Genomic DNA, 9,623 nt, shown 5'->3' with positions numbered 1-9,623 from the left:
CTCTCCGATGGCGAATCTTGTATCGCATAAATCTGCGCGCATACCACCCAATACACTGGGGCCTACTGGTGCCATCTACTGAACGGTACCCCTATGCATGCCGAACTACTTGCCATATGGAGAGTGACCGCAAGCCTTCCATACACTCTACAGAAACTCCTTCGTGTCTACTGACTCACACGCTGCATACTCGGAAATATTTCGCCCAGTTTCAGAGGATGCTACAGCTGCTGCTATTCAAAGCATCATTCGTTAGGCATGAAACAGCTGACAGGCCAATAGAAATTATTGGGACACCGGGGCATACGGGTGTACCCGGCGGCAATACGGCGGCACACGCCGCTGCTGCTTCCGAAGGTGGGTCGACCAATCTTTCTCTGCCCCCCCTCCCCCCCCCCCTCAGGGTGAACCCGTATGAGCTTTTAAGTGCAATAGCTCCTTCAGTAGCGACAATGCACTACGTACGCACGGTTCTGCATCACGCTAGTAAAGAACACATTGTGCAGGTTACCCCACCAGTCCTATTTCCCAACAATTGTCCGCTTTCATGCTCCCAAGAATTCTTTATTAATAAAGCCGACGCAAATTCTACATACAAACCATACTCTTTAGCAAAATGGCGACAACCGGACATTGCGACAGTGACGTACAATTACTGCGGGCTGCGCTGCCACGCAGACGTTCGCCACTTACTGTTGCAGTGTTCCACATTTGAAAAAAAGCGAATGGCCATACAAGCTTTGCAAACCACAAATTGTCGTGAAGCGCTCTTTACGGACCCGGACAAGCAGTTAATATTTGCCAAATATGGAAGTCAGAGCGGCCTGATCAGAGTGGTTTAGGGGGTGCGACAAACCACAGCACTGATCCTATACTACCTAAGTATTAGTGACGGTGAATACAATAGGTGTAAAACGCGTGACAGCCTCACCGTGGTGGTCTAGTGGCTAAGGTACTCGGCTGCTGACCCGCAGGTCCCAGGCTCGAATCGCGGCTGCAGCGGCTGCATTTCTGACGGAGGCAGAAATGTTGGAGGCCCGTGGCTCAGACTTGGGTGCACGTTAAAAAACCCCAGGTGGTCGAAACTTCCGGAGTCCTCCACCACGGAGTCTCTGATAATCATACGGTGGTTCTGAGACGTTAAACCCCACAAATCAAATCATCAATCAAAACCCGTGACACTGTGAACTAGTAGTGTAGTTAGAAAGTCGTGCTTATCCCTACAGTGGTCGTGTGCCTCCCCTTTTTTTATCTCTTTCAATAAAGGACCTTCCATCCATCCTAATATAACGTTTGCCACAGGTGACCACGTGCGCCTCCTGTCATCGTGTCGTCGTGTAGGTCTCTCCGAAAAACATCTGTTCTGATTCGCAGGACCCTACCCAGTCTTACGTCAAGTTAGCGACGTCAACTACGACATAGCGCCATTGAAGTTCAATTCGTCACCAAGTTCGTCACTTGCTGATATTATCTATATTGTTACGAGACAATGCCCCACTTAAACAGTGAGATAGGCGCCGAGGAAGACGAGGTGACTTGGCGGGGCGCGCTCTCTCTTGTTCGCCATCTTGGCTTGCGCGTTGGCGCTGTGTAAATATATTTTAAAACGCCTAGTTTCCCTTGTGCCTTCACGCAACATTTTGGTGGAAGGTGCTGGGTTACAACGCACGACGGAGTTACGCAGCGGACGCCTAGTCTCTGCTCCCAACATGTCCACCGGCAGCGACGCTTCCTCAACTGCTACGCCCAATGCATCAATGGCGCCGACCTCTCCTGTTTATCTCGTGGCCGCTCCACCCCGCGATCCCGGCAACTTTTCGGGAACGGACGGCGAGGACGTGGATGAGTGGCTTAAACTCTACGAGCTCTTCAGCACAAATCACAGGTGGGACCCAACCTTAATGCTGGCAAACATCATCTTTTATTTACAAGGAACGGCCAAGGCGTGGTTTAATAACAATGTGGACGGTATCACAAGCTGGGACGTATGCAAGACCAAATTACGCGAGTTGTTTGGTCAATCTGCCGGCTGCAAGCAGGCCGCTAGGAAAGAACTTGGCACACGTGTTCAGACGTCCACGGAGTCCTACCTGGCGTATATTCAAGATGTGCTGACCCTTTGCCGTAAAGTTGACCGAACCATGGCTGAAGCCGACAAGGTAGCGCACGTGCTCAAGGGCATCGCAGACGATGCATTTAACCTCATTGTGTGCAAAGGCTGTTCCACCGTGCAAGATGTTATCTTGGAGTGCCAACAGTTTCAAGAGGCTAAAAGCCGTCGCATTGCTTACCACTTTACGCGCCTTCCCAACACTGCTGCGACGTCAACATGTGCGGATCTCCGTGTACCGACCTTGCCCAATTCACACTCCAGTGACATCACGAGAATTGTACGCCGTGAAATCGAAGCCATCTCACCCGCCCCCTTGAGAGCACTGGCACCGAGTGATCCTCAGCCGACCATATCGCTAATACAGACCGTTGTTCGCCAGGAACTAGCCAACGCGGGTGTTCACACAGTCTGTTCTGTGCACCGTCCCGGCGCTGTCAGTTCGTCTACCCCGAGCCACCCACAGCAGTATCGCCGCCCTGCTCCACGTAATCGTGACCCAAATGCGTGGAGAACGCCTGATGACAGGCCGATTTGCTTCCGATGTGAACGAGTGGGACACATTTCCCGTCATTGCCGAAGCACGTGGACCTCACCGTATCGGGCAAACCCAAGCTTCTCCAACCCCCATTCACCGGCCCACCTCTATGACCAGGAACCACCACGGCGTGATGGCTCAGCTAATTACGACCCGACCACTACGACCACTGCCCAGTACAGTCGCTCACCTTCACCTCGACGTAGATTTTCCCGATCTCCACCACCACCTCGTTCCCCGTCCCCGTCCTCTGCCCGGCGGTTTTCTTCGGAAAACTAGCGGCTGCAGCTCCTGGAGGTGACGCTGCTGATACGACTTGCTCTCCAATTCCTCTGTTGACGCTCCCGACCAATCAGAACTTGATCGACGTTGAAGTGGACGGTTTATCTGTTAAAGCCTTAGTAGACACTGGCGCCCATATTTCTGTGATGAGCCTGCACATTCGAGACCGCTTAAAGAAAGTACTTACTCCAGCCCCTTCACGCAGCGTTCGCGTTGCTGATGGTAGTACGGCTGCTGTTATTGGCGTCTGTACTGCACGCGTTACTATTGCCGGCCGTCAAACTTCAGTTCTCTTCACCGTTCTTTCTCACTGCACCAATGATGTGATCCTCGGTCTTGACTTTTTGTCCACTCATTCCGCTCTCATCGACTGTTCAGCCGGTACTGTGCAACTTGACCTACCGTGTCCGATTGATCCGCCCAGTCGACCGCAAGCCCGTATGTGCTCTGCTGAACATGTCCGTTTGTTACCGCAAACTGTGACCTGCATCACCGTTACGCCCTCGCCACCTGTATCCGATGGTGACTATGTGCTCGCGCCCATCACATCCCTTCTCTTGACCCACAGTGTTACCTTACCACACACTGTTATTCAGTTACGTGCAAACCGCGCCTGCATTCCTGTGCTCAACTTTGCTCTGTGTCCGCAAGTGCTTCCGCGCGGAATCGCCCTCGCCATGCTGACTCCTTCTGAAGAATGCGTCATATCAGCTCTGTCTTCGAACGAGACTCGACACTCCAGCTTCACACATGCTCGATCTTCGCAAGGAAGCCCGTCTCCTGATGTTAAAAAAATGATCGCGTCAGACCTTTTGCCGCATCAAGCCGACGAACTCCTTCGCGTTCTTGAGTCATACTGGGACGTATTTGACTTTTGTGATCGTCCACTAGGTCAAACCAGTGCGGTAAAGCACCGCATTGACACCGGCGATGCCTCCCCTGTCCATCGACGGCCATACCGCGTCTCTTCGACCGAGCGTCACATAATTCAAGCAGAAGTCGACAACATGCTCGCCAAAGACATAATTGAACCATCATGTAGTCCATGGGCTTCCCCTGTTGTTCTTGTCAAAAAGAAGGACAACACTTGGCGATTCTGTGTTGACTACCGACATCTGAACAAGATCACTAAAAAAGACGTCTACCCGCTACCGCGCATAGACGACGCCCTAGATTGTCTTCACGGCGCTAAGTATTTTTCTTCTATTGATCTAAGAGCAGGTTACTGGCAAATTGCTGTCGATGACATGGACCGCGAGAAGACCGCTTTTGTCACCCCCGATGGTCTTTACCAATTTAAGGTCATGCCCTTCGGATTATGCAACGCTCCAGCCACCTTCGAGCGGATGATGGACTCTCTTTTGCGTGGGTTCAAATGGTCAATTTGTCTATGCTACCTTGACGACGTTATCGTCTTTTCCCCGACCTTTGAAACCCACCTCGACCGCGTTTCCTCAATACTGGCCGTATTTCGCAATGCCGGTCTCCAACTGAACTCGTCAAAGTGTCACTTCGGACGCCAGCAACTAACAATGTTGGGCCACCTTGTCGACTCCTCTGGTGTACGTCCTGATCCCGATAAAGTGCGAGCCGTGCGTAACTTCCCTGTTCCGACCTGCACTAAAGAAGTACGCAGCTTTCTCGGTCTGTGCTCGTACTTTCGACGTTTTGTGAACAACTTTGCGGAAGTCGCCCGTCCTCTCACAGACTTATTGAGAAAAGATGTCTCCTTCACATGGGGCGCTGCGCAGGCTACGGCGTTCTCTACACTTATTGAATCGCTAACAAAACCACCTGTTCTGGCCCATTTCGACGTTTCTGCCCCTACAGAAGTACACACAGATGCCAGCGGTTACGGAATCGGTGCTGTTTTGGTTCAGCATCAAAGCGGCTGCGCCCGCGTTATCGCCTATGCCAGCCGTCTCCTTTCGCAAGCGGAAAGGAACTACTCCATCACCGAAAGGGAATGCCTTGCTCTCGTTTGGGCAGTAGCAAAATTTCGGCCTTATTTACATGGTCGACATTTCACTGTCATAACCGATCACCACGCACTTTGCTGGCTCTCGTCCTTGAAGGACCCCACTGGGCGCCTTGGTCGATGGGCACTACGGCTTCAAGAGTATACCTACTCGGTGTCCTACAAATCTGGCCGTTTACACCATGACGCTGACTGCTTATCTCGGAATCCAGTGGACCCACCTGAAGCGTTCGATGAATCGCCATGTGTGCTGTCTCTCTCCGCTTTAAGCAACATCCGTGAGGAACAGCGCCGAGATCCTGCCTTACGTAACATCATCGAGAAGCTTCATTCTGCGGCACCCGATCCTTCTACTCGATTGTTCGTGCTTAAGGATGACACATTGTACCGTTGCAACGTCCGCCCTGATGGACACGAACTGCTCCTTGTGGTACCTTCCCACTTACGTGCGAGCGTGATCGGCCAGCTTCATGACGCTCCCACTGCCGGTCACCTCGGACTGTCTCGGACGTATGACCGCGTACAGCGTCGATTTTACTGGCCCAGTCTTTATCGCTCGGTCCGCAGCTACGTCGCCTCATGCGATCAGTGTCAACGCCGAAAAAAACCTTCCATGAGTCCTGCCGGGTTCCTCCAACCACTTGACGTTCCCTTTGATCCCTTCTTCCGACTTGGTCTTGACCTCCTAGGCCCTTTTCCTGCATCCACTCTGGGGAATAAGTGGATAGCTGTCGCGACGGATCATACAACCCGGTACGCTATCACGCGGGCTTTGCCGACCAGCTGCGCCACAGACGTTGCCGATTTTCTCCTGCACGACGTCATACTTCACCATGGCGCCCCACGCCAACTCCTAACAGATCGTGGGCGCTATTTCCTTTCCCGAGTTATCGACGACCTGCTTCGCTCCTGCGAGACGAAACATAAATTTACGACAGCTTACCACCCGCAAACTAACGGACTCACTGAACGATTCAACCGGACTTTAACTGATATGCTCGCTATGTACGTATCGTCCGACCACCAGGACTGGGACGTTGCATTGCCCTTCGTTACGTTTGCCTATAATTCTTCACGCCATGATGCAGCTGGTTTTTCACCTTTCTATCTGGTGTTTGGCCGTCATCCAACTTTACCTTTCGACACCATCTTTCCGACAGCTGTCGACTTTACGACTGAATACACCCGTGATGCTATCACCAGGGCTCGCAAAGCACGAGAAGTTGCTCGTCAGCGCCTTTTAGCATCGCAAGATCACCAGCGGCATCGTTACGACTCACATCACCGCCAAATTTCCTTTACACCAGGTTCTCTTGTGCTATTGTGGACTCCGACTAGACGCGTCGGACTTTCTGAAAAACTGCTTTCCCGGTACTCGGGACCCTACCGCGTATTGCGCCAGGTGACAGATGTGACCTACGAGATAGCCCCGCTCGAGTCTTCCTCCACCTCCGCTTCGCTGTCTACAGACATTGTCCACGTATCCCGCCTTAAGCTTTACCACTCGGCAACACAATAGAAAGCACCGAGACGGTGCTTCAGCACCCGGGGGTTATGTTACGAGACAATGCCCCACTTAAACAGTGAGATAGGCGCCGAGGAAGACGAGGTGACTTGGCGGGGCGCGCTCTCTCTTGTTCGCCATCTTGGCTTGCGCGTTGGCGCTGTGTAAATATATTTTAAAACGCCTAGTTTCCCTTGTGCCTTCACGCAACAATATTTCGGGCATAAAACCCTACTTCTGTCGCACTTCTCTGGACTCGCGCCGAGACGGCGCTCCAACATCCAGGGGTCCTCTTACGGAGATGAAGTAAAGGAAAAGGAAAGACACAAGCAGCTGACAGGCGCTCGAGTGTGCCAATCAGCCATTGTGACTCTTGCCTTTGCTTTTTCCTCTGTAAATGCATTTTGCACCAACCACGTAACAATAAGACAAGAAGTCACCAATAGGTAAGAAGTCACCAACCCCGTAACAATATGAACCGGTGGGTAGTCATTCGCTGCTCTCGGGGTGAAGCTCCTTACGTTCTCGGTGGTGCGTCGGCGATGTATGTAGTACTAATATGAGTCGTCGTCGTAGTACTAGGTAGTCACCTCTCGTTTAGGGCTTGGAATTTTCGCTGGATGGCTGTTCCTCCATATGATGAATTAACGATGAAAAGATGCAAGATGGAGGTGCTTGGAGTGTTCACTAGATAGATGGACGGACGGATGAATGGATGAATGGACAGAGAGACAAGCTATGAACGGACGCGCGTATGAATGCACGAAGGGATGATGGATGCACAGACAGACGGATGAACAATGGTCGCACGGACGGACGCATGAACGTACGGATGCCTGGACAGACAGGCGGCCAAACGGATGGACGCACAAATGGACGGAAGCAAGAACGAACGGACGGACAGAATGGTGTGAAAACTGACGGACGTTTGCCCCACTCATCATCATTCAGTCCGTAGATATGCTGTGATTTTTTCTCTAAGCCTCATTCGTCTCTAAGCCTGCTAATGTTACAAGCTTTTCGTTTTCAGCTGAGTTGTGTATTTAATTTCTGGCATTTTTTTAGAAGTTGGAACTCTCAATTTTTTGTATTTGTAAGTTCAGATCGGTGATGAATGACCTAAAAAATGTTCAATTTTCTGAAACTAGCTTCCCGAGCTTGTAATTTTGGGCTCATCCTGCACAATTGTCACCCACGTTTCCGCTTATGGGCCGCGCTCATTGTTTCATGATTTGAGAATATCTGTGGTATGCGCTCCATTGCATTCTTCTTGGTGATAGCAGACGCAGCCGACAAAGTGCAGACACAGTGTTAGCACTGTGTCTAAACAGTGTTACTGTGATAGCAGACACAGTGTTAGGAAGATGGTAGTGTTAAAATCTGCGCAGGCATAATATAGAACACACTCGTGTAAAGCAGGCAAAGGAGAGGACACTTGATCGCATAGGTTGGCAAACTCACTCATGAGCTAGTCGTTTTACTCGAACTCGCTCATACTAAGATCAAGCCGTGAGTCTGAGTGAACCCGGATGAGTAATATTTTTGTGGATTTGAGTCCGAGTGAGTCCTGTGAGGGAAATTTTCGCGAGTGCGGTTAATGTGCAGATTCGTGACTCTGAGTTCAAGTGAGCTCTAACTGCAAAATAAATTTCGTGAAGGAGTCCAAGTGAGCTCCATCATTAGTTGCTGGCCCCCATGATCTTATCTACAAGTCTCGAGCTTTACTATCAGGCTGAGAGAGACTCTCGCCCCGCATTAGACACGGTATGGGCTTATGAGGACGATGGCAAAATGACTTATAGTGCCACCTTAACTAAGGGAGTTTCCTGAGCTCTGTGCTTAGAATAATTGTCCGACAATTAAGGATACGGCTTACTGTGTTATGTGTTTAGAAAATTTTGTTCTGATGAACAGCTAACATTATAAATGTTTCAACAGAACATTTCGTCAGAACATCGTCAGACAAACAAAAGATTGGTATAAAAATATTGCTATACATATGTACATCACTTGATGATAAAAAAGCAAAAATAAAACGTTTATATCTACAAATCCCGTATTTAGATAGCATTTATGCCGGTATGAAACAGACATACGCCTACCAAAACAAGGCACACCGAAAGACACGTTTCAGGCGTCTCTCTGTGACGAAACCAAAAGGGTAGGACCAGTGCCGAAGGAAATCCTCTTTAGCGAGGAAGAGTTCTTACCGAAAAAAACAAATAGCAAGTCTGTGTACGGTCACTCGAAGACCGGTCAAAGTATCCTCGCCGCGATCGTACCAAACACAGAACGCACCAGCAACAATGAGAAGGCAGGTGAAGTGCCCTCGAGTACAACACCCAGATGAAACAGAGTGGTTTACGTCGAGACAGTGAAATCCAGCATGCGCGGCTCTCCAGGAAAACACGACCAAAAATACCCTGCCGCAGAACATGCTGATTCGTTTCCCCGAAAGAGCAGTTCGGGAACGTAGCTCTCTGGACTAACCTCCATGTTTCGAGGTGGTCAAGAGCAGAAAAAAAAATCACCTATGCCGTATCGTTTTCTTGGTTGAGAACACCGAGCAAGCTCGTACGGTGGACTAGCTTGTTTCTCAGCTTTCCCAGAGTTTTTTCATCCATATTAATTTACAGCTGTGATGAGAAGGACACTGACTGCTCGCTTTATAGTTTCGTTGCTTCGTTTCGCGGAAAATTTTTCACAGGACAGCGGTCACCGAGAACAATTTGTTGACGGCAATTCACCTGGCACGCAGTTTTGTATGTTTTGTCAAAAGACGGAGGTTTTAACACCAGAAAAAGTTTGCAGAAATCGGTAAAAAGAACGACAAAGAAAACGTCAGTGAGCAGTAGTGGTAAGTGCAGTGGCAGTTTGTTAAGACAGAAAAAAAATGACGTGGAGGAGCCGGGGTTCGAACCCGGGACTTCTCGCATGCAAAGCGAGCGCTCTACCACTGAGCTACACCCCCGACTTTTTTTTTCTTTAATGAATGACATTATCACCAGTAAAGTACACAGAACATACTTCATTAGAATTCAGACAAACACACACAAGCGTCAAGAACGGGAAGCCACTCCGGAACGGGGTCAAAGGTCTCGACAACACTGCGCACTTGAGCAGCTGCTTCTCGGAAGACAGATCTCGTCGACCGTGGTGGCTCGGCGTGTCTATCGATCATGCGACTTTTCCATAATGAATAAAGTCCCAA

General features: G+C 50.2%; 1 non-coding gene across 1 annotated transcript; it reads right to left on the bottom strand.

Moving 5' to 3' along the window:
• Nucleotides 1-9,311: 9,311 nt before the first annotated feature.
• On the bottom strand, nucleotides 9,312-9,383 carry TRNAA-UGC (transfer RNA alanine (anticodon UGC)). Its single transcript has one exon. It is a non-coding gene; the product is annotated as a tRNA-Ala (tRNA).
• Between the last annotated feature and the right edge of the window lie 240 nt (nucleotides 9,384-9,623).

This window comes from Rhipicephalus microplus, chromosome 3 (assembly GCF_043290135.1).
Source record: "Rhipicephalus microplus isolate Deutch F79 chromosome 3, USDA_Rmic, whole genome shotgun sequence".
In the NCBI taxonomy this organism is placed as follows: domain Eukaryota; kingdom Metazoa; phylum Arthropoda; class Arachnida; order Ixodida; family Ixodidae; genus Rhipicephalus; species Rhipicephalus microplus.
Note: the sequence above shows the minus strand (reverse complement) of the source record. Positions and strands in the feature narration are given on the sequence as shown.